General features: G+C 35.2%; 1 long non-coding RNA gene across 1 annotated transcript in view; it reads right to left on the bottom strand.

Moving 5' to 3' along the window:
- Nucleotides 1–262: 262 nt before the first annotated feature.
- Nucleotides 263–24484, bottom strand: part of LOC122495545 — an 81138-nt gene continuing 56916 nt past the window's right edge. Inside the window, exon 4 of the long non-coding RNA XR_006300494.1 lies at nucleotides 263–1043. This is a non-coding gene — a long non-coding RNA (uncharacterized LOC122495545). The remainder of the gene's footprint in view (nucleotides 1044–24484) is intronic.

Below are 24484 nucleotides of genomic sequence, written 5' to 3'. Positions count from 1 at the left end.
CTATACCAATTTTGTCTCCTCTCCTACCGAGAATAAGCAAACATCCCCTAGTTCATAGGAGGTAAAAGAGAAAACAACCTGCAGAATGTTGAGGCCCAACTCAATTGGTTTGCCTACTCTTTGGAAACGCAGCCTCTCATCGTTGCCTTAATTTTCATTTTCCTCCTAATAGATATCAATTTTATACAATTAAGTTTCTCCCCAAAATACACTAGTAACATGTGACAGAGAAAATCCTTGAGTTGTCTAATTCTCAAATTTAAAAAATCTGAGGGTCTGGACCAAAAGAAGAGGCGGAATATCAACTTGGAGTCGAGATAACACACACACTGACAGTAACGACTAAATCCAAAGGCGGCTTCACTGAAGAGAAAGCATTTTAAGATTAAAAAAAAAAATCCCATAAGAAGATTCCAAAAACGCCGTAAGTGTCATTAGCAGTTAATAAAGTTATTCACGCAGAAGTGTATACAACAGAGCACTGCACTTTTTATATTTTGTTTTCACTTTTTGGCGTGGGATGTGACACGGTATCAGCTTCATTAAACAAAATATTTGTAAAAAAACATTAAAAAAAAAAAGTCTGTACCTTTCATGCTACTTGAGGAGGATGAAGCGGGAGTGGGTGCACGGATGCGTCTTGCTTCCAGGGTTGATGGAGAACTCACCCTGGTTGTGGCCGATAATCTCAGACATGATTCCCATAAGGCTGAAGGTCCCTTACAGACGCCCACCAGGTTGTCGACCAAACTAAGCAGGGGGAACACGTCCCTCAGCTGCCTCCTCACCACGGGGCGCTTGCCCCTTAGCTGCCAGCTGCCGCCACTTCTTGGCTTTGCGCAGGCGCTTTCGTAGGGAGCGCCGCGCCGGCCGCCAGGCGAGGTCCAGTCGCCGCCGCCTGAGGGCGGTACAGCTGCATCCGGGGCTCTTGGGCTTGTCCAGTAACCTATGGAGGTCGGCCCTGCCTCAGGTGAGCTCGCAGGTGTGCTTCTTCTGCTTCACTTTTGCCATGTTGTCAGGTTTGTTTTCGAATGTTAGTTTTCCTATATATATAAAGGAGGAAAGTGCATGAACGTATTCTCTATATATACTTTTAATCTTAACAACGAATTTATTTTTTTTAAGTTTATTTATTTATTTTTGAGAGAGAGGGCAAGCAGGGAAGGGGCAGAGATAGGGAGAGAGAGAATCCCAATCCCTGCACTGTTAGTGCAGAGCCTGAGGCAGGGCTCGAATTCACAAACTAACCAACCAACCGTGAGATCATGACCTGAACTGAGATCAAGAGTCAGAGGCTTACCCGACTGAGCCACCCAGGAGCCCTTTCAATGTTTTTATTTATTTTTGAGAGAGAGAGAACGAGCAGGGAAACGGCAGAGAGAGAGATAGAGGATCCGAAGCGGTCTCTGCACTGACAGCAGGTGAATGTATTATTTTTACATTCAAAAAGTCAACTATGATCGATCAAACTCTAAACTAGCTCTAGCCAATAGAAATATAACACATCTATGTAATTTTCAAACTTTTAGTAGCCGAATTTTAAAGAAACGGGTGAAATTAATTTTAATAATGTATTTTATTTAACCCAACATATCCAAAATATTATCATTTACACAATATAAAATGATTAATGAGACATTATTAATCAAATACATCTGTCATGTTCTCTACAACACAGTAATGTTGATGCAGTGGTTAAAGTGAAATGTAGTCCCATTAAAGCAATACTTAATAAGGGAAAGTTTTTTAGAGTGGTTTAGTTTTTCAATTGAAGTTAGAACTAAATAAAATTTAAACTTCAGTTCCTTCAGTGTATTACTCGCATTGGAAGTGCTTCATGGCTGCATGTGATCAGGAGCTACCATCCTGAACAACACAGTTCTAACCTCCCTTGATGATGGAAATTAGTGATTTTCAACAGTCAGTATGTCACTTTTCGAGACGTGTCTATCAGAGAAACGTCTCCCTCAACAGAGAGACACTGTTGAGAACCACTAGTCAAAATGAATTTTCAGTTGTATATCAGAAATTTTTATTACTTTTCAAAACAATAAATAAGTTAATTAAAATAATTAGGAATAATTCCGCAAATCTTAAAGTCAATTCTCTTGTCATTCTGCCAAATATCAGTACTTCAAAAACCTTTGAGTTTAAAAACCCTATTTTATTTAAAAACATTTACCTTGTAAACACTTTGGGTTTCATATTCTCACTATACCAATTATTGAATTTCATCAAGACCCCAGAACATTGGCCATTTTCATCTATTCTGGATGATCAGCCTCCTAGTGACTGCATTTTTATCCTTGTTTGAACCAGACTCTGGTCCATTACTTTTAAGTACTCTCTACCTACAACCCGCACACCACTTTGTTATCTTATCCTTCTATTACACTGGATCCATATATTACCACCAGAAAATCACTCCATGCATTTGCTTTCTCTGCTTCTATATGCACACTATTAAGCACTGCTGGGAAAAATTGCATCTCTGTGCCAAAACAAGTCTCTGTTCATGTTCAGTCAATGATCCTTCTATTTGTTCTCATCTGTAAATTCTATCGGCCCTTCCACATCGCAGGGTTTTCATCCCTTTAACATTTTCCTCTTTCTCCACTCCATCCCCACACTCATGCACACCTCCATGCCCTTCCTTGACAGAGAAAATGTATCTCCTTAAATTACAGCAAATTTAGAAACCCAGTAGCAGAGAAATTCCAGCCTCTTACCTTTACCCACAAATGAATTTATCTTCATATACGTCTTTACCTCCTTTTAGATCTCACTGAAAGAAGTGCCAAGTTATCTGTTCAAAGTTTACTTTGCACTTCAATAAAACTCTTAACCCTTTCAGAGGCCTTTTTCCTAAGTATCTTATCCCTTTTGTTTTCTTACCTTCAAATCATCTCTGCTGTGTTCAACAAAACAAAACATAACAAAAATTCCCATTTTTATGTGTATATTATCCTTTCTCCTTTTCTTCACAATTGGGCCCCAAGGGGGGGAAAAATATTCTCCCTGTATTGTATGACTCTCTTTATCTCCTCTTGATTCCTAGCTACCTTTCCACCTAGCTTATATCCCCACAACTCCACTGAATCTGCTCTCAGTGAGGTCAAGGTTATTGTCCCTTGTGCCAGATGCATCACACACTTCTAAGTACTTACTCCACCTGACCTGTCTGTGCCATCCGATTAACTCCTCATTTCTCCTTTGGCCTTCCTGACACTGCTTTTTGCTGGATTTTTCTCAAATATCCTGGCCACTTCTTTTCAGTCTTTGGTATTAAATCTTCTTATGATTTCATATTTTAAAAGTTATGAATTTTATTAATATAAATTTTAAGTAACACCCTCAATAGTATAATATGAAAAGAGAACATGGTGGTTTTCTTCTCAAAATCATTCAGCCTATTGACTCGATGAAGAAAATTCACCAAGCCAAATGAACTGATTTGCTTTACCAAGAGCTTATACTCTTGGAAATAAAAACTCTATTCTTCAAATGTGTCCTGAGAGAAAGTTATGTAAAAATCTTAATAGCGATATAATCAGACTATTACTACACAATTGCACCATAAAGAATACCAGTCATGGATATAATCATAGAAAATTGCCAGACAATTGCAACATTAAAATGCATCAATCATAGATACAATCACACAAATGACTACAATCAGTAGTAAAACTTAAAGCAATTACAACTTTTTAAGGAATTATTGTGTGGGAAAATTATTTAAATGGCAATACCATGTTTCTAACTTTTAAATAAATGCAAAAGAATGTCTCTGATACATGAATGCATCACCAACAGAAGGGCACTTCTGTGGTAACCTCCAATTTCTTTCAAATGTCCTGGCCACTTAAATATCAATGTATCTAAATGTCAAATCTCAATTTCAAAGAAAAGATAGATGCTAAAATGTAAGAAATAATGTACGTTGGTATTAAACAACTGTAATTGTGTCCTATAAAAATGATTTGTAAATTCATTCAGGAGATGCCATCAAAATTATAAGTCATTTAAATTAGTTTTCTAAAAGTGACTTTCTAACTGTTGCAAATAGATACGAGAAATTAATAATACTGTATAAAAAGGAAAAATGTAACTTAAGAGAAAATTAAATGACCAGAAGCTTATGGGGGGGGGGGGAGGAGTATGCAAATCACCCTATCTATTCACATTTTAGATGTCTTAAATATTTTTCCTTTTAATTTATTTGTTTGCTGCTTTTGGTCCTCTTCATTCCTACTGACAGAAGTATAACAAACTTAGATATGTTTGATTTGAGCCTCCTTGGTTAAATGAAAATTCTATTCTGTTGAAATTACCCAGTGCAAAGTTGCTATGAACCTATTCTAGCCAGATAGTAGGTCAGTGTGAGAGCCATTCACTTGTTTTAATGTAAATATGGAAAATTTAAATAAATGTAAAGAATCCAAAATTCCTTACTGATGGAGTAATTTTCCCTAAATATATCTGAGTTCTTTACCCAAGAGGAAAGGAGAGTTGTATGTGACTATGCAGGGCAGAAAAAGCCACAACAGAATTGTCACATCTTACAAGCTTAAGACTACCAGGACCAGAGGATCACCAGGAAGTGGAATTTATGGCCAGAAAGTCTCATAAAAGGTTGCAAATAGATACAACTTAGATCAAGATAATTCATGATATCAGTCCTGCATCAAGCAATAAGCTAAAAATGTGTATTTTCTTCCCTTTCATATGTCTCCTGCTTTGAATGAATCCCTGTTCCCACAGACTAAATAGAAACTTACTTTTATTGTCAATTCAGCTACTTTGATAGCTAAATGGGCTTTCTTGATCCACCTTGAGAAAATACTATTATGTAAGTAAATAAGCATGTAAATAATATATAGCATATAAGAAAATACAGAATTCGTTTCAAATGGGCAAATTACTAGTAAATCCTTGTTTTAAATTCTACACTATCAGAAAGAAATTCCCTTAGCTATGGTTTTTATTTCAAAAGAAAATATATTAGACAGATAAACTGGGATATCTTGCTTTGGAAAATTAAATATAAAGCCTTATACACTGAAAAATGAGATATTAAAAAAGACCTAACATTGGAACCTGGAAACATAAATGCGTCAAAGGACTTCAGATGAAAAAGGCAATTTCACTCACTTCCCTCCTCTCCTGAATATAAGTGCTATCATTTATTTAATGCCACTAAACTAGCTTGTCAGTTTTTTCTTGTTACTTTATATTGGCAAACATAATAATGTACCCAATTCTTTATGGAGTTTTGTTTATGTGCCAGGCACTTTACCAAATGCTTTGCATATGTTACCTCATTTAATCCTTCCAGCAACCCCTTTGAGAATTCATCATTTTCCCTATTTTACAGATTAGGAAATTGCAGCTTGGAGAAGATGAGTAAAACTAATTGTCAGAAAAGGTAGAAAGCAAATCTAAATCTGTCTGACTCTGAAGCCTGAATTCTTAACCTGTACAGTAGATGTCCTTCATGAATGACTAAGTTATATCAGCTTAGTTACTGGGAAAAAGTAATTCAACTTTCAAAAGAATACTGCAATGTAATTAAATATAGGAATTTCTAATAATTTGAAAGCATTAATAATCCAAAATTGAGGGTTTTACAAAATAACTGGCAAATTCTCTTCAAAAATGTCAAAGTTATGAAATGCAAAGAAATTCTAAGGAAGTCCACGTTAAAAAAAGTAATAAAAAAATGTTAGGATGTCCTTGGAACCACAGTAGAGGGGACAGCCATCTTGCCAGCGCAACCCAACAAAAAGCCCCTAGTACCGTTCCAGAAGGAATTGGAGGTCAACCAATCACCAAGCGACAGCACGACCTGACACGAAAAAGGCCCACCCGGACCTAAACCGGAACCACAGCAGCTTAAAAACCCCACCCCACCACACCTGGGTGCGACTTCCCTGACTCTGACACTCTCTCTCTCTCTCTCTCTCTTCTCTCTCTCCCTGAGTCACGGAACCTCTCCGGAGACCTTAGTTCCCAGATAAATCCTTGGCTGCTAAAATTTTTTAGCTTCTGACTCCTATCTTTACCCTGCCTTACGCCTGACCTGAAAGAAAGAAAGAGAGAAAGAGAGAAAGAGAGAGCGAGAGAAAGAAAGAAAGAAAGAAAGAAAGAAAAAGAAAGAAAGAAAGATGGATGACAACTTCAGGAGTTATCCTGGAATGGATTTGTGACAGAGGGAGAAAAAAGTACCTATTAAGAACACTGTTAGGACAATGGAAGAAATTTAAATATGGACTGTGGATTAGATAGTAGTCTTATGTCAATGTTAAGATTTGTTTTTTATAATTGTCCTGTAATGTATAGGAGTATTGCAACTCTAAGTTTGAAATTATTCCCAATTATATCAAAATTAAAAGTGGCTGATAAATAACAGTAACCAAAGTAAGGCAAATAGGAAGAAAACAATAGAATGATTGATAAAACTTTATAATTTTTATATTCTGATAATTATATATACTAGGTGATTAAGGAAGAAAATTAGTAAGTATTTTACTATTTGATAAAAGTATAGTATGGATTCCTTGTAGCATATCTCCAGGGGCATCATAGTTGATTAGTATTATTTTTTTTTTTTTAAATTAAAGAGAATCTCTCAGGGTCTTGCATAAGAAGATTTGGCTAATACTTTAAGAGTTTATTAACTTATGCTCAAACTAATCTTGAATTACAATATAAATCCTTTGAAAGAATATTGATAGTCATGTAAATTCTGTATAAATTCATTGCCACTGTATTTTAAATATTCTCCCTTGATATCCTTAATCCCCGTGTATTATAGACCAATGCTGATGTCTTAACAAGAATGGAAAGAATACTGATTGTTAGTGGTTTTGAATGATACCTAGCTTCAAGCAAAGGTGCAAGATGAGAAAAGGTAGGAAAGCTAAAACTAAAGACTATTTTCCAAAATGATAAAAAATATACAAATATAAAATTATAAATGTACCTCAATCTGTTGCTAGTAAAGTACATCTAAGGATATTCAGTATCGTATCTTTTTAATTGTGGGATGAATATGAAATTATTTTCAGTTAAAAGAAAAAAGTGACATGAATCCCCTGTTGGTAATGTACTTTAAATATTTCTATTTGGGAAACTTAGAAAACAATTAGACTGTGTAATCATATCTGAATTTAGTAGAGGATCTGAGTTTAGTAGGAGGTAATTTATAAAAGTTCACATACTAGACTACTTGCTCTAAAGTTATCTTTTAGGGGCTCCTGGGTGGCTCAGTTGATTAAGTGCCCAACTTTGGCTCAGGCCATGATCTCACAGTTTGTGGGTTCAAGTGCCGCGTCAGGCTCTGTGCTGACAGTTTGGAGCCTGGAGCCTGCTTTGGGTTCTGTGTTTGCCTCTCACTCTGCCTCTCCCCAATTCATGCTCTGTCTCTCTCTCTCTCTCAAAAATAAATAAACATTTAAAAAAAACTTTTTGGGAGGCACCTGAATGGCTCAGTCGGTTGAGTGCCTGACTTTGGCTCAGGTCATGATCTCGTGGTTTGTGGGTTCAAGCCCTGCATCAGGCTCTGTGCTGATAGCTCTGGAGCCTGCTTCAGATTCTGTCTCCTTCTCTTTCTGCCCTCCCCCTACTCGTGTTCTGTCTCTCTCTCTCAAAAATAAATAAACATTAAAAAAATTTTTAAAAACATTTTTTTAAATACTTATCTTTTAAAACAGTTTTGAGTAGATTTTGACTATATCTTTAAAAAAGATACGAAGCAAATATGTCAAAATGTCTGGTATATCTGGGTGCGAATATAGAAATGTCTATTTTCATTAGGTTGGGTTTTTTTTTAATTAAAAATTGTTTTGGGGCGCGTGGGTGGCTCAGTCAGTTGAGCCTCTGACTTTGGCTCTGGTCATGATCTCACAGTTGTGAGTTCGAGCCCCACATTGGACTCTTTGCTGACAGCTCGGAGCCTGGAGCCTGCTTCAAATTCTGTGTCTCCCTCTCTCTCTCTGCCCCTTCCCCGCTGACACTCTGTCTCTCTCTCTCAAAAAATAAATAAACATTAAAAAAAACTTAAAAAAATTAAAAATTGTTTAATTTCAAATAATAGTTTCTTAGAAGAGTATCACTGGAAAATGAGCTGGTATTAGGAGAAAAGCAAAAAGTAATTATCTATTCCCAATCCTTGTTTTAATTTCCTATAAAATGCTGGTATTTGCGAAATCAGGAATCCAAGGATCAGTCAGGACCTTCAATTATCTATGTAATATTTTAACCTTCCTAGACTTGCAAATCTACAAAATTATGATATCTTAGATTCCTTTTAACACTGAAATTGATTCTCACACATACCATAGAAACATTAGCAAGAGAACATCGTTAAAGATAGGATTGTTGGATTGGTATCAGCAGAAATTTGCCAAAACTAACTTAAGTCAAAATAAAATGGAGAGACAGGAAAAGCAGAAAGTTTCAGCATCATTAAGTGAATTGTAACCAGGAACTACCTGAAGAGCAAAGACCACACTAAGCCTTCCCCCCACCCTCTCTTTTAGACTATATACTTTCATCTTTTCTTCTCTGTGTATGTCTACTTCATTTTTATCTTTCTCAGCAGACTGCCTTTCTCTTCTTTTTCATCTACCTGACCAAATATGGCCTCTACAACTTCATCCTAACATTAATCATTGATTGAATAGCCAAGTATACAATCATATCAGGAATAGCAAGTCTTGTCTGACCATCTATTACAATGCAATTATGGTCTCTTGGGCCATGGCCCAGTCATCAAGGCTGTGGAAGCACAATTTCTAATTGCCAGATTCTCCCAAAAAGAAGTCCAGAGTTTGGGAGAAAATAAGGCTCAATTCCCTTGCCTCTTCATATGTGATTCCCAATAAATAAGGATACAATTAAATGATTTTTAATATTTCCTTGGACACTATGATTTGTAAGGGAAAAATCTGCATGAGCTTTGTAAGTTTGTAGACTCAGAGGATCACCATTAACTGATGATTGATATTAACTATCCACAGATGTAAGATCCTAAAATTGAGGAGTTGAGCTTTTAGAAATAAGTAAAGGGCTAAATTCTCTATGCTGTAAATTTCTTCTCAAAGACTCTCTGCAGGTATTCTCATCTAAGGAGAAAAATCATTAAGACCTCTGCTGAATGTTCTGAGAATATTATCTTTCAGATACTTGTTCTAAGATTATTCTATGACTCTTATATTATTCTAAGATATTTTCAAGGTTGTTATCCTTCAGATTCCTAGATTGTTCTTGTTTATTATTTTATCTGCAATTAAATGCACTTAAGTTTTAGTTTTAGAATTTATTATGCCTATTAAACCATATCAGAAACTGTTGGTGCCTTAATCAACAATCATCTCATACCCTTTCTTCCTTTAAAAAAGAGCAGAGTTTAAATATCTGATGCTTCAGGGCAAGAAAATATTGATTTATCTAAAATAAATCTTGATAAAATTACATATGATCTTATGAAATTTGGACAAGGACATGAAGGAAAAACAGTAGGTTTGGGGCAGAGAGAAAAATGTAAAGGACCTGAGAAAGTTTACCTCACTCTAAAAATAGGACACAAGAAAAGGACATTCTTCTGGCCTTGATCATTTCTTACCTAGAAATATTCTCCAACTGTGTTTAGACTATGAAGGGGTAAATCCGAAAACAAAATTCAATATGGAAATGTGAAGTTTAAAATAACCTGTGCCTTTGAGAATAATAAGTCATGGGAGTAACCCAATTTAGCCTTTTTGTAGTGAGAGATAGCAAATCTAACTCATGTTTAACCCAGCCTAAGTTGTGTTATCTGTTATTTGAGCCTCATCATTCTATCAATTTTACCGAAGTAGTATTCTTAGTAGTTTTTGCTTATTTGTTTCTTGTACAATATTTTATTTTATTCCATTAATTTTATATCACAACTTCTGGAGGAGTAAAGTGAATGGGAAAGGGGGAGGCACACATTGGAGACTCCATTGTGAAGGGCAAGAATGTAGAAAATTTGTTTTTCTAAAGAAAGAAAAAAAAAGATGACAGAGTCAGAAGTCAAATCAAAACCTTTTTCCTTGAAATTAGCGCTATCCATTAAATAAACTGTACTTCAATATATTAATAGAAAAGAGAATAATGCCTCAGTGCCAATCCAGAGTAATTTTTTAAAAACATTGAATCAACAGAAAATTGTAGATTTACTTCCATACAGAGCCAAAATAAAAAGAAAATAAACAAGGATAATCAGAATATCTCAGATTATAAAAATTCTCTCTAAAAAAGTCAATAAGCAACTTAATTAATTTACTAATTAGTTGAAGTAAAACCTCAACACTCCAAACTCATCTAAACAACCTTAAGTAAATGCTTTAAAAAACTTGAATTATGAATTCTGAAATTCAGAACAGAAATGGACACCTAGGTTAATTCACTAAGAAAATATTTTTAATATTAGGATAAATATTAACATGTCAGGATGTGAAATGAGACTTGATCAAGCTTGGGCAATAAATTAAAGAAAAAGACAAAATCATCTTAAAATACAAACTAAATTATATAGTCACCAAGAGAGAAAAGCTTAAACTCCAAAGTTAATAAGGAACATTTAGGGAAGTCATGATAATAACTAAGAGAAAGATCAGAATAATGAAAGAAACATGTTCAGAGAGAAATTGATGAAATAGAAAGAGAGGCAAAAAAAGATAAAAGATAGGCACAATTGGAGATGATAAAGAATAAAATGAAGTAATTGAAAATGTTTTAAACCATAATTCAAAAATTGAATCTATCACCAGGTATCTAAAAAAAAATCTGCCCTTTAATGTTTAAGTCCAATATCTTTCTTTAAAAATAAAGAAAATTATCCTCAGAAAATTCATGCAAAAAGACCGTCTGAAGTCAGTGAGGGAAATTCCGATGACATGAGAATTTTAGAGAAAGATATCTAAACCAAGACAAAGGCAGGACAGGTTACGTTTCATAACTCAAGGAAAGAAGTGTGAGCCAAAGGCTTTAAATCCAGCAAAAGTGTTTTTAAAGTGTCAAGTCTATACAAAACTGTGTAATCATGGGGTGCCTGGGTGGCTCAGTCAGTTGAGGGTCCGCTTTCAGCTCAGGTCATAATCTTGTGGTTTGTAGATTTGAGACCTGTGTTGGGCTCTGTGCTCACAGCTCAGAGCCTGAAGCCTGCTTCAGATTCTTTGTCTCCATCTCTCTCTGCCCCTCCCCCACTCATGCTCTGTCTGTCTCTATCAAAAAATAAATCAGCATTAAAAACATTTTTGTTTTAAAAAGAAAGAAAGAAAACTGTGTAATCATAAAAGAACTCCAGGAATACTCTATGAGCCTTCCTACACAATCCTTTACCAGTTCACTACAGTCAAGAGATGATTGGAGCAAAATAAGTCAGTCACAGAAAAACAAATACCATATGACTTCACTTATATGTGGAATTTAAGAAACAAAACAAATGAGCAAAAGAAAAAAAAGAAAAAGAGAGAGGGAGGCAAACCAAGAAATATACTCTTAACTATATACAAAACAAACTGATGTTACCAGAGGAGAGGTGGGTAGAGGGATGGGAATGGGTGATGGGGATTAAGGGTGCACTTGCTGTGATGAGTACTAGGTATTGTATGGAAGTGTCAAGTCACTACATTTGAACTATAGTACACCTGGAACTAATAACACACTGTATGTTAGTCAACTGAAATTTAAATAAAAACTTAAAAAAAATAAAATTAGTGATAAAAAAGGGCTGAATTAAAGCACCTGTTAAATGTGAATTGTTATCTTTTAAGAAATCATTGCATAGGAAAAAATTAAACTGTAACATCTTTGAAAGAATGTATGAAACATTGTTAGGGATATTTATTTTTGATTATAATTATTATTATTGAATTGTTATTCTTATTTTTTGTTGTGGGCAGAGGCTGTGGTGAGAAAAGATTGTAACAGGACCTACTTAAAAGGTAATGGAAAAAATCATCTATTATTATACAGTAGTCTTACTCCTTGAAACATGTAACCCCATTATACTAATGAAATAATGATAACATTTCATATAGTAGACTCTTTTGCTGCGAAAAAAATGATTGAAGAAGCTTTAGCAAAAGGGCTGATTTTGAGCTCTAAATATATTTAGTTGTAGATCTAAGATTAAAACAAATTGGAATAGTTGAAGAACAAGGTAAGAACAAAGATAAAATAGCCATTGAAACAGAAGGATTTAGTAATGTTATAAAAACCCTTTACACAACCTTATGCAAACAAATGCCCAAACGTTGATGAAACAAATAACATCTCAGCAATATATAATTTATCACACTTGATAATAATAGAAAGATTAAACAGATAATTTCCATAAAATCAGACAGGGAGAAAGAGAAAGACACAGGGAAAGACAGAGACGGAGTAGAAGAAGAAGCAGAGATACAGAAAAAGTGAGAATTATTAAAGAACTACCCTTGGAAAAAGTTACTAGGTCCAAATTATTCTATACAAAATAATATTACATTAAGAAAATAATATATTATGACTAATTAAAGTTTAATAATTGTGAAGATAAAAAATGTTTTATGATACTATATTGATAGATATAAAAAGATATATAACTATCTCTATAGATTAAAGCCTGTGATAAAATTCAACATCCATTCTTGAATAAAATTTACTCAATATTATAGAAATATATACATGTACATATAATACTGTATACTCAGCCCTAAAGCCAGCATCTTAATGTGGAAGAAATAGAGGCATGACTATCAAATTCAAGAACAAGGCAAGAATACTATCTATTTCCCCTCTTACTTCACAATATATTGCAAGTATTGACCATGAAATTAGATGAGAAGAAATAATTAAGACCCATAAGAATCGGAAAAGAAAAAGTCTAAAAAAATAAACTCCAAATGGATCAGTGATATAAATATAGAAAATCCATACAATTACTAGAGAAAAAACACAAGTGTATTCTTTATAAGATATACTTTTTTAAATGTCTAAGTATAACTCAAAATTCCAAAACAATAAAAGGAAATACTGAAAAAAATTCTGCATGCTGTACCCCAATGCCCCCCCCCAAAAAAACCACTGAAACAAAACAGATATCATAGAAGGGAAAATACTTGCCATATATATCACAGCTAAAAGGTGATCATTCAGGGAAAAATAATAAAAATAAAAATAAGAGCAAAGAAGTATTTTTTTTAATTTTTTAAATATTTATTTTTGAGAGACAGAGCATGAGCAGGGGAGGGGCAGAGAGAGAGGGAGACACAGAATCTGAAGAAGGCTCCAGGTTCTGAGATGTCAGCACAGAGCCTGACACAGGACTTGAACCCATCAACTGGGATATTATGACCTGAGCTGAAGTAGGACACTTAACTGACTGAGCCACCCAGACGCCCCAAGTGCAAAAAATATAAATAGCTTACAAAAAGAGACATAAGAGACATACAAGTGACCTTTAAACATACAAAAAGATATTTAATCATTCATGATTTTTGTTAGTTTCAGAGAGAGAGAGAGAGAGAGAGAGCGCGCGCGCGTGTGAGTGCAGGCAGGGGAGGGGCAAGGGAAAGGGAGAGAGAGAATCCCAAGCAGGCTCCATGCCTAGCACAGAGTTGCAAGATAAACTGAGTTGAAACACAAAAGTTTGAAAACACACTCTGTTTGAAGGCTGTAGGAAATAAATACTTTCATGTATTACTGGTGTGAATACAAAATAGATCTAGCTCTATGGGAAGACTTTGGCAGTATCCAAAAAAACTTCCTACATGTTTACCCTTTCTCATAAAGAATTCACTTTAGGAATTTACCCTTAAGAAACACAAAAATACAACTTAAAAACATAACTCATAAATAGGAGATTGATTCTGCAGCTTTAAACAAAACTATGAAAAAAGTTTCTATGAACTCATGTTGTGATTTTCAGTATAGGCTCTTTTGTGAGAAATTAAGTTCCATAAAGTATAATGTACTACTTTTTTGGATAAAAAAGAAGAGTAGAAATATTTAATAAGTAATGCCTTAATTAAAAAAAAATACAGGAAGTGAAAACCTGAAGCCAGTGAAATTAACTTCCTGCCAATGTGGGGGACAATGGCAGCATGGAAATAGATACAAAGAAAGAACTTGTCACTTGGAGAAATCCTGATTGCAAGGCTAAGGCAGGAAAAGTATAAGGTAAGACTAGATGGTCTCCTTGTTTACAGAGAGTAAGAAATTTCTTTAGAAAATCATGGGAATATGTCTAAAAGATCCTGAAGCCAGCTTGAATAGGCTCCCACTGGCCAAATGTGGAACTGTTTGGGTATCAATATGAATAAGAACATGATTCACTGAAATGAGAAAGGAACCTAAAGTCTATATTGTTGTTAAATAATAACAATTACAAAGTGAAGAGAAGGGAAAGCTCTTCCTTATGGACTAATATCAATTAACAAATGCTGAAAAAATTATAGAACTTAAAATGTATTCTTTTTCACCTATCAAAATAATAACAGAACTAACGGGTGCTGATTATGTTAGTGAATATATGCAGAACATGATATTCATACCCTCATAAAGTTGTTCCCTACAGATTACTTATTAAAAAGAACTTGTGGGGGTGCCTGGGTGGCTCAGTTGGTAAAGTGTCCTGCTTCAGCTCAGGTCATGATCTCACAGTTGATGAGTTCGAGCCCTGCATCCAGCTCTCTGCTGTCTGCACAGAGCCCACTTCAGATCCTAGGAAAAAAATTCACATTGAACTGCATTCCTCCAGTTTAGAACCATTTGAGCTTCATTGTCTAAGATACTGCTAAGATGCTGTCAAGATGGTGTCTCTCTTACTTCAACTAGTTGTAATAAATTTAGCTTTCATATAAATTAATAATTAACAAAGCTTTGCTTTATTAACAGACTAAAGGGAATTTAGTTGTTAAACTAAACACAATGTGTTTAACTAAATACAATGTGTTATTCTTAATATACTCTGGATTAAAACATCTATTAAGGATTTTATTTGGACAATTGGAGGAATTTTAATATGGACTATATATTAAATAATTGTATTTTTCAGTGTTAAATTTCCTGATTGTGATAATTTTATTAAAGTGGGAGAATATCCTCATTTTTTGAAGGTACATTCTCAAATATTTGAGAAAACAAAGCAAATGTGATTAAATATTATCCTTTGGTGAATGTGCTATTCTTATAACTCTTAAATCGATTTGAATTTTTCAAAATAAAAAATTGTGAAAAGTGATGCAAAAAACTTGATAGTGATATGAATATAACTGTACTTTAAAATTCTGGTTTTAAAATTCCTTAATTAGAAGATTTCTAACATTTGAGTTCTTTTGTTTTTATTCTTTTGTTTTTAAACTTTATTTCTATATTAATTGGCAAATTTAAATGATTTTTCTTATTTTTCAAAATTTATGTTAAAACTGGCATCTCAACTTAAAAGTGATTCTTTTTTTTTTTTTTTAACTTTTTTTTTTTCAACATTTATTTATTTTTGGGACAGAGAGAGACAAAGCGTGAACGGGGGAGGGGCAGAGAGAGAGGGAGACACAGAATCGGAAACAGGCTCCAGGCTCTGAGCCATCAGCCCAGAGCCTGACGCGGGGCTCGAACTCACGGACCGCGAGATCGTGACCTGGCTGAAGTCGGACGCTTAACCGACTGCGCCACCCAGGCGCCCCTTAAAAGTGATTCTTAAGTAGTCTTGGGAAAAATACCCATAGCTATTTTTGAGTTGTTTTAAAAATTCGTATTAAAAATATTGAGATTTTGTTACCTAACAAGTGAACCAAAATACTTCCAGCTTAGCAGATGTTAAAACATTTATGAGAAATAATCTTTGACCAAAATGTAAAAATATCCCTTATAAGCATCAGCAAGTCTCTCTCTTTTCCTGGCCTTATATGACTCACTTAATGGATAAATTGCTCATGCCCTGGGTTTCCTGCTGATTAGAAGTTGCTACTAGCACGATGCACATGAGAAAAATTGCAAATGTTTCTCAGAGACCCACAGAGCAATGTTTTTCCAACTTTGCAGAACATTGCCAAAAATATCTACCTGAATTATAGGCGCCTGGGATGGATATCATCAGAACACATCACAAAATTTTAAATTAATATCATTTCATTTGTCATGTCGTTACAGAAACTGCCCACTGCGAGGTGGTCAGTCGAGGAGCATAACTACTAAGACCATCTAAGCAAACAGAATACCTAGTTAGATGTGAATTTTTAAGCTGAAGAAGTTTATATAAAAATGTAGAGACTGGCTTTTGTTCTGCACAGACCATGATTGGGAGGACAAAAAGTTTTAGAGCTTTCTTTGTATTATCTTTAGCTTTATCCAAAAAAAAAAAAAAAAAAGATTCACAGTTATTCCTTAGCATACACAAAATTTGACCTAAGATACTATATACATCTGTGAAAAGAGATGCAACTAAGAAAAATATCAGAGACAATATTAAAAAATGGAGTGGTAAGAGGCATAGAAATAGAGGAGTTAAGAAACCAAAATGAAGAAATGTGCCTATTCCTTCTGACTATTTTAGAATTCACACTTTATGAATCTCATGATCTATTTAAATAAACCCAAAGAAGGATTCAGTAGATGATGGCAGGTAGTTTTCCAAAATATTCTGCAAATTTATTTTCTCTCATGTCTGAGCTTCAGTCACTATTCTCTCTGCCATGAAAACATTCTTCTAACATCTACTCCTTTACCACTCAGGTTTTGGCCTAGATCTGAGAAATCTCTGAATAATCTTGATTGCCCATCCAAATAATCTTATATTACAAAGGGCATTCCGTTTTCATAACGTCCTGGAAATACTGATCTACTTGTCTGTTTGGTCCAACACTTCCATGAATAAAGAGGTTTGCATTCCTCATTTAAATTCTTAGTATACTGTCTGCAGCCCCAATAAATCTTTGTTGAATGAGTGCATGAATGAATGAGTGGACAAATGCCTCTTTGTTTTAATTCTAGTACAATTAACATACAGTGTTACATTAGTTTCAGTATAGTGTTTCAGTATATTGGTTTCAATATGGTGATTCAACAATTCTATACATCTCTCAGTGCTGATCACCATAAGTGTACTCTTAATCCCTTTCACCTATTTCACTCATCCCCCTACCCACCTCCCTTCTGGTGACCATCAGTTTGTTCTCTATAGTTAAGAGTGTATTTGTTTGTTTCTTTTTTCTTTATTCATTTGTTTTGTTTCTTAAATTCCACATATGAGTGAAAACATACGATATTTGTGTCTCTCCAATGGATTTATTTCACTTAGCATAATGTCCTCTAGATCTATGCATACTGGTATAAATGGCAAGATTTCTTTCTTTTTTATGGCTGAGTAACATTACATTATAGATATATACCACATCTTCTTTATCCATTCATCTATTGAGACACTTGGGCTGTTTCCATAATTTGGCTATTGTAAATAATGCTACAGTAAACACAGGGGTGCATATATCTTTTCAAATTAGTGGCTTTGTATTCTTTGGGTAAATACCCAGTAGTGGAATTACTGAATCATATGGCAATTCTATTTTTAATTTTTTGAGGAAACTCCATACTGTTTTCTACAGTGGCTGCATCACTTTGCATTCCCACCAAGAGTGAACAAAGGTTCCTTTATCTCCAGATCTTCACCAACACTTGTTTTTCATATTTTTGATTTTAGCTATTCTAACCGGTGTGAGGTGATATCTCACTGTGGTTTTGATTTGCATTTCCCCGATGATGAGTGTTGTCAAGCATCTTTTCATGTGTCTGTTGGCCATCTGTATATCTCTTTGGAGAAATACCTTTTTGTTTTTAATTTGATTATTTGGGTTTTTAGGTAATGAGATGCATAAGTTCTTTGTATAATTTGGATACTAACCTCTTATTGGATATATCATTTGCAAATATCTTCTCCCATTCAGTAGGTTTTCCTTATTTTTTCTTTTGCTGTGCAGAAGCTTTTTATTTTCATGTAGTTCCAGTGGTTTAGTTTGGCTCTGTTTCCCTTGTATCGGGAGACATATCTAGAAAAATGTTGCTATGTATGGCTAATGTCAGAGAAATTACTGCCTGTGTTCCTTTCTAGGATTTTAATGGTTTCAGGTCTCACATTTAGGTCTTTAATCCATTTTGAGTTTATTTTTGTGTACAGTGTAAGTAAGTGGTCCAGTTTCATTCTTTTGCTTATAGCTGTCCAGTTTTCCCATCACCGTTTGTTGAAGAGGTTTTTACCATTGCATATTCTTTCCTCCTTTGTCATAGATTAATTGACCATATATTTGTAGGTTTATTTCAGAGCTCTCTACCATTCTGTTCTATTGATTTATGTGTCTATTTTTGTGCCAGGACCATACTGTTTTGATTACTACAGCTTTGTAGTGTATCTTAAAATATGGAATTGTGATGCCTCCAATTTTGTTCTTCTCAAGATTACTTTAGCTATTCAGCATTTTTTATGGTTCTGCATAAATTTTAGGGTTATTTGTTCTAGTTCTGTGAAAAATGCAGTTGGTATTTTGACAGGGATTGCATTGAATGTGTAGATTGCTTTGGGTAGTTTGAACATTTTAACAAAGAAAAATTTTAACAATGACAAATACCTCTCTTTAATTGCCATACTCCTGTACCAAAAGGGTCTCCATTGCTGATGCCACCAGTAAATAGTCTAGGGTCCAAGATGTCTAAAAGGTGGCTTCATTGTGATAAGGGTTCTCTGCACAAATAAATAACATCACTGACCCTCTTTTCACATTTCTCCTACATTGATTCCAGAATATTGCTGATTTATGATACCAATGCCATTTTAATGAAGTCACTATTTCAAATATTTTTATTTAATTGGTATTCTTCTGTACTCTTGCAAAAAAAAAAAAAAGGAGAGAAAGAGAAAGAGAGGAGAAATGGAAACGTTTAAGGCTAAAGGTTAATATGATCAACACAGGCCCCAAATTGCCAATCTTCTTTAATCCTACCCTATTCTAAGATTTATTTTCCTGACTTTCTCTTTGTTAGAATGAGCTTTTGCTTAGAAGTTTCCTGAATCTTATACAAATAGACTCCCACATCCTCCAATCATAACCATACTTAAGTGACCTTGTATGACTATTATTTAGGTTCATATCCAAATTCTACTACCAGAGATGGTATTATTAAATACTGTTGTTACCTTTATAGTTAGCACAGTACTCTCATTATAAGATTTACATTTATATTTCTCCCTTCACGATAAAAAAATACCTGAAAAATAGCTTAGAAAGATTTTAGCAATAAAGAATGTGATATTTACAAATGACATTCATCCATTCATTTGTTCATTCAGCTATTCACTCAGCAATGGCCATCAATTTGTTAGAAGTGTTTCAGAATAGAGGAATCCTGTGTTGACTAGCAAATAGTGCACCATAGGGAAAGTTATACTACATAGCAGAAGCTTATTGAAGCGTGAAGTAGTTAAAGATCCCATGCCAAGGGCCCTTCCTGATTCCACTTGCTTCTTGGAAATCAACAATTATTTTATGACTAAAGTACCCATTCCATTAATATGGAAGTTACCTCTAATACAGCAATAAAAGGGTAAGGTTAAACCATTTTTTATTTTTCTTTCAGTAGATTTAACATCAGTAAAAACTTTTATAGTATATGGAATGTGGCATGGCTCCTTCTATGTGCAAACCAGAATGTAATTGTAAGAATTATTTACTATAGGAATATTTTTTTTAAATTTTTTTTTCAACGTTTATTTATTTTTGGGACAGAGAGAGACAGAGCATGAACGGGGGAGGGGCAGAGAGAGAGGGAGACACAGAATCGGAAACAGGCTCCAGGCTCCGAGCCATCAGCCCAGAGCCCGATGCGGGGCTCGAACTCACGGACCGCGAGATCGTGACCTGGCTGAAGTCGGATGCTTAACCGACTGCGCCACCCAGGCGCCCCTAGGAATATTTTTAAAACTAAGGACAAAATCCTTTCTCCAAATGAAATATTGCCCCTGTATCCCAGATTCCAGTTGGGTACTTTAAAACTGTTGATTCAACACTTCCAACCCCTAAAATTCTATGCCCAGAGGAAGTCAGACTCTCTTCTTAGATTAATACAAATTTCTGTGATGACATTTTTATAGATTCCTCTACCTCACTGCCCCTTTTCTAAGAGAACTGCTTCTAAGTACATTGTCAAGCATCTTCTAAGCTCTCTGAGCAATATAAATTGTAAGAAGCATTCATGACTTGATAAACTATAGTCACAGCTCCCGAAACCCTTGGAATTTCTGAAGTATTGAGTGGCAAAGGTATTTCTTGCTTTGTTTATGAGGTGTTTTTGGACCCCACTTAAGGAAGTAGGGTGATTACTAGGAGAACAAAGCAGGGTTAAAGTGTTGGAAGTTTCAGTCTCTGGCAGCAAGCAACCCCCACCTCCATGGGAGAGGAGAGGGCCTGGAAGATAAATCAATCACCACTAGCTAATGTTTTTCATCAATCACCACAATGTGTTGAAGCCTCCATAAAACCCCAAGAGGACAAGTAGCTTCGGGGTTGGTGACTGGCATGTGGAAATTTGGGGAGAATGGATCACCTGGAGAGGACATAGAGGTTCCTCTTACTTTTCTCCATACCTTGTCCAAGAAATCTCTTCCATCTGGCTGTTCCTGAGTTATATCTTTTTTATTATAAACCTGTGATCTAGTAAGTAAAATGTTTCTTTAAGTTCTGTGAGCTGCTCTAGCAATTTTTTAAAAAATGTTTATTAACTTTTGAGAGAGAGAGAGAGCACAACTGGAGTAGTGACAGAGAGAGAGAGAGGAAGACACAGAATCTGGAGCAGGCTCCAAGCTGTCAGCGCAGAGTCCAAGGTGGGGCTCCAGTTCACAAACCAGGAGATCATGACCTGAGCCGAACTCAGACACTTAACCAACTGAGCCACCCAGGTGCCCTGCTCTAGCAAATTAATTGAACCCAAGGAAGTCATTGTAACCTCTGATTTCTATCCAGCTGGGAACAAACTGAACTTTGGACTGGGTTCTGAAGTCCAAGCAGGAGGCCATGGGGACCTCTAATCTCTAACTCATCAGTCGGAAGCAGAGACAACTGGGCTTGTGCCTGAAGTCTGAAGTAGGGGCCAGGGGGAGGGGCAGTCTTGTAGACTGAAGCCTTAACCTCTGGGTAGGTAGTGTCAGAATTGAGCTGAATTGTAGGACACCCAGCTGGAGTTCCAAGAATTATTTGTTGGTATGGTGAGAACCCCCAGACCAAAGTGGGAATTGGGTCCAGGAACAGGATGGACTCTCTCTCTCCTTCCTTCCCTTCTCACCATTCTTAGCAGATTGCTCTACAGCACAAAAGTATTTTGTTCTTTATTATACAGAACAATTAAGCATACCTCTTCTCTTACCCATGGATGTAGCCTAAACAAATCATTAAAACGTTCCTACAATTAACTAAGTCCATTCTTAAAAGCAGCTGTGGCTAAGAAAGTAATATCCCCCCCAACCCCTTTTTCTATTATGTAAAGAAGCTTAATGTATGAACAGTTAAATAAATGAATAATTGCAGCTGAACTGGAAGTGCCCTGAGAACTCTTCCCTCTCATCTCAAACTCCTCCCCACCCAGTGTCAAAATGAAATTCACAGAACTTCTGGGATTACTGTTTCAAAATAACTTCCCAAGAGGCTCTTCCACAGGACATTACATTTATAAATCTGAAAGCTTCTATTACATAACCTTGCTGCCATCTGGGGTAAAGCATTTAGCCAGTAACATAGTTGGTTACAAATTGGTTAAAGCTCAAGATCTACTGATCCATCCAATCACACCAATATAGCCAAAAAACCTCAAAACACAACAACCTATACTCTTTACTGAAATATCAATATGAGTTAGATCAAACCTCTTTAAGACTTGGGGCGCCTGGGTGGCGCAGTCGGTTAAGCGTCCGACTTCGGCCAGGTCACGATCTCACAGTCCGTGAGTTCGAGCCCCGCGTCGGGCTCTGGGCTGATGACTCAGAGCCTGGAGCCTGTTTCCGATTCTGTGTCTCCCTCTCTCTCTGCCCCTCCCCCGTTCATGCTCTGTCTCTCTCTGTCCCAAAAATAAATAAACGTTGAAAAAAAAATTTTTTTTTAAAAATTAAAAAAAAAAAAAACCTCTTTAAGACTTGAGAAACAAAAAGTGAAATCAAAACTAGAGAAAAAAATAGCCAATAAAAGATGCCTTTTTCTATGCATATATTGAATGTTTATAAGTTCTAATAAGGTATATTTTAGAGTTGAGTATAGTATATTTTTTTATGATGCCTGGGAATCTATACTCAATACCACAAGATATTTCTGGGTTTATTGTTTGTTTATTCACTGACTGACACTTTTCTTCATTTAATGAACCTGAAAATGTAAAACATTTTATGACACTCATTTCTACCTCTACAAACAGTATAAAAACTAGTATTTGTTGAATGCTTATAATATGCTAGACACACTATCTCTATTTTAGAAAGGAGAAAAAAAATAGAGACTCAGAGTTAATAAGTGACTTGACATAAGTCATACTCCTAGTGAGTTACAAAACTGGAATTTGAACCAAGTTTGAAATCCAGGCACCTAAACATGACACTGGTAAGTAGTCCTTCAGAGACTTGCACTGTTGCTGACTTTCACTTTGTTTTGTTGTTGTTTTGTTTTGTTTTGAGAGAGAGACAGCACGAGTGGGGGCGAAGAGCAGAGGGAGAGAGAGAAAAATTCCTAAGCAAGCTCCATACTCAGCACAGAGCCCAACACAAGGCTCCATCCCACAACCCTGGGATCATGACCTGAGCTGAAATAAAGAGTTGTATGCTCAACAGACTGAGCCACCCAGGCACCCCCACTTTGTTTTTTACTGAAGCAAAATTTTATTTTGTCTCCTGCAAGGTTTAATAAAACAAGAAATTTTTTTTAAGTATTTACAAATTATTTGATTCAATCAACTTTTAAGCACTCACAGTATGCAAAATTCTATAATTACACTGTGATGAATAGTAAAATAAAGTAACACCATGGGTTTTTCTGTTTTTAAAATATAATCACTTTAATTTCATACTTAAAATAACCTTGTGAAATAGATATTACTATCTTTATTTTAGAAGTAAGTAAACTGAGGCCTATTCAAAATCACTGGGTCCTAAGGTATATACATATTCAACTTTATAGCTACAACCAATTTTCCAAAGTGGTTGTACTAATTTATTTTCTTATCAATAGTGTAAGAGTTCTAGTTGCTTCACATTATTTCCAACACTTGTATATCTTTTTCATTTTAACCAATGTAATACGCATGCAGTGGTAGCTCACTGTGGTTGTAGCTTTCCATGAACTTACAACTAGTAAAATAAGCACTTTCATATGCTTTTTTGAACATTTAGAAATCCCCTTTGGAGCACCCTTTTGTCAATTTTTCTATTAGCTTTTCTATCTTTTGTGATTAACTTATAGAAGTTCTTTATATATTCTGAATCTAATCCTTTTCCAGATATATGTATTGCAAATGTATTTCCAGATATATGTATTCCTCTACTATGACCTTGTCTTTTTACTCTCTTAATGGTGTCTCTTATTGAACAAGAATATTTAACTTAATGGAATCCAGTGTTTCACTTTTCTCTTTATGTTCTGTTTAATAAATCTTTGTCAACTCCAAGGTCATGAAGATATTCTACTATGTTTTCTTTCAAAAATCTTATTTTACCTTTTACATATTAGATTAATTCTGAAATTGAAGTTTGTATATGGGGTGAAGTAGATGTCAGGATATAATTTTTCCATATGGATATCCAATTGACTTAGTACCTTCTCTATATCTCTGCAATGCCACTTTTGTCATAAATCAATAGACTATATAAGTTCAATCTGTTTCTCTATTTTATTGGTCTCATTGGTCTATTTTATGCCAACACTACAATTTTTTAAATCATTTATTTTAGAGAGACAGCCCACAAGCAGGGTAGAGGGGCAGAGGAGAGAGAGAGAGCGAGAGCAAGAGTGAGAGAGAGAGAGAGAGAGAGAGAGAGAGAGAATCCTCAGCAGGCTCCACGCTCAGCACACAGCCCCACTCGGGCCAGCTTGATCTCACAACCCTGGGATCATGACCTGAGCTGAAAAGAGTCAGACGCTCAAACGACTGAGCCACCCAGGTTCCCCTAACACTACCATTTCATCTTGCTTCACACATCTTACCTCTGAGTTCATTTCACTTCTTTTTGAGTATTCTTACAGTAGGTAAGGTGCCTTGCTGGCTTAGTTGGTAGAGCATGTGACATTTGATCTTGGGGTTGTGAGTTCATACCCCATGTTGGGTATAGAGATTACTTTTAAAAAAATCTTTCAGTGGGTTTTGTTAGTGGAAAACTCTGCTTGTGTCTAATTTTTTTTTTATTGAGATATAACTAACATAACATTATCTTCAGTTGTACAACATAACGATTCAA

Source organism: Prionailurus bengalensis, chromosome F2 (assembly GCF_016509475.1).
Source record: "Prionailurus bengalensis isolate Pbe53 chromosome F2, Fcat_Pben_1.1_paternal_pri, whole genome shotgun sequence".
NCBI lineage: Eukaryota > Metazoa > Chordata > Mammalia > Carnivora > Felidae > Prionailurus > Prionailurus bengalensis.
The sequence above is the reverse complement of the archived record's forward strand: the minus strand, read 5'-3'. Positions and strand labels throughout refer to the sequence as shown.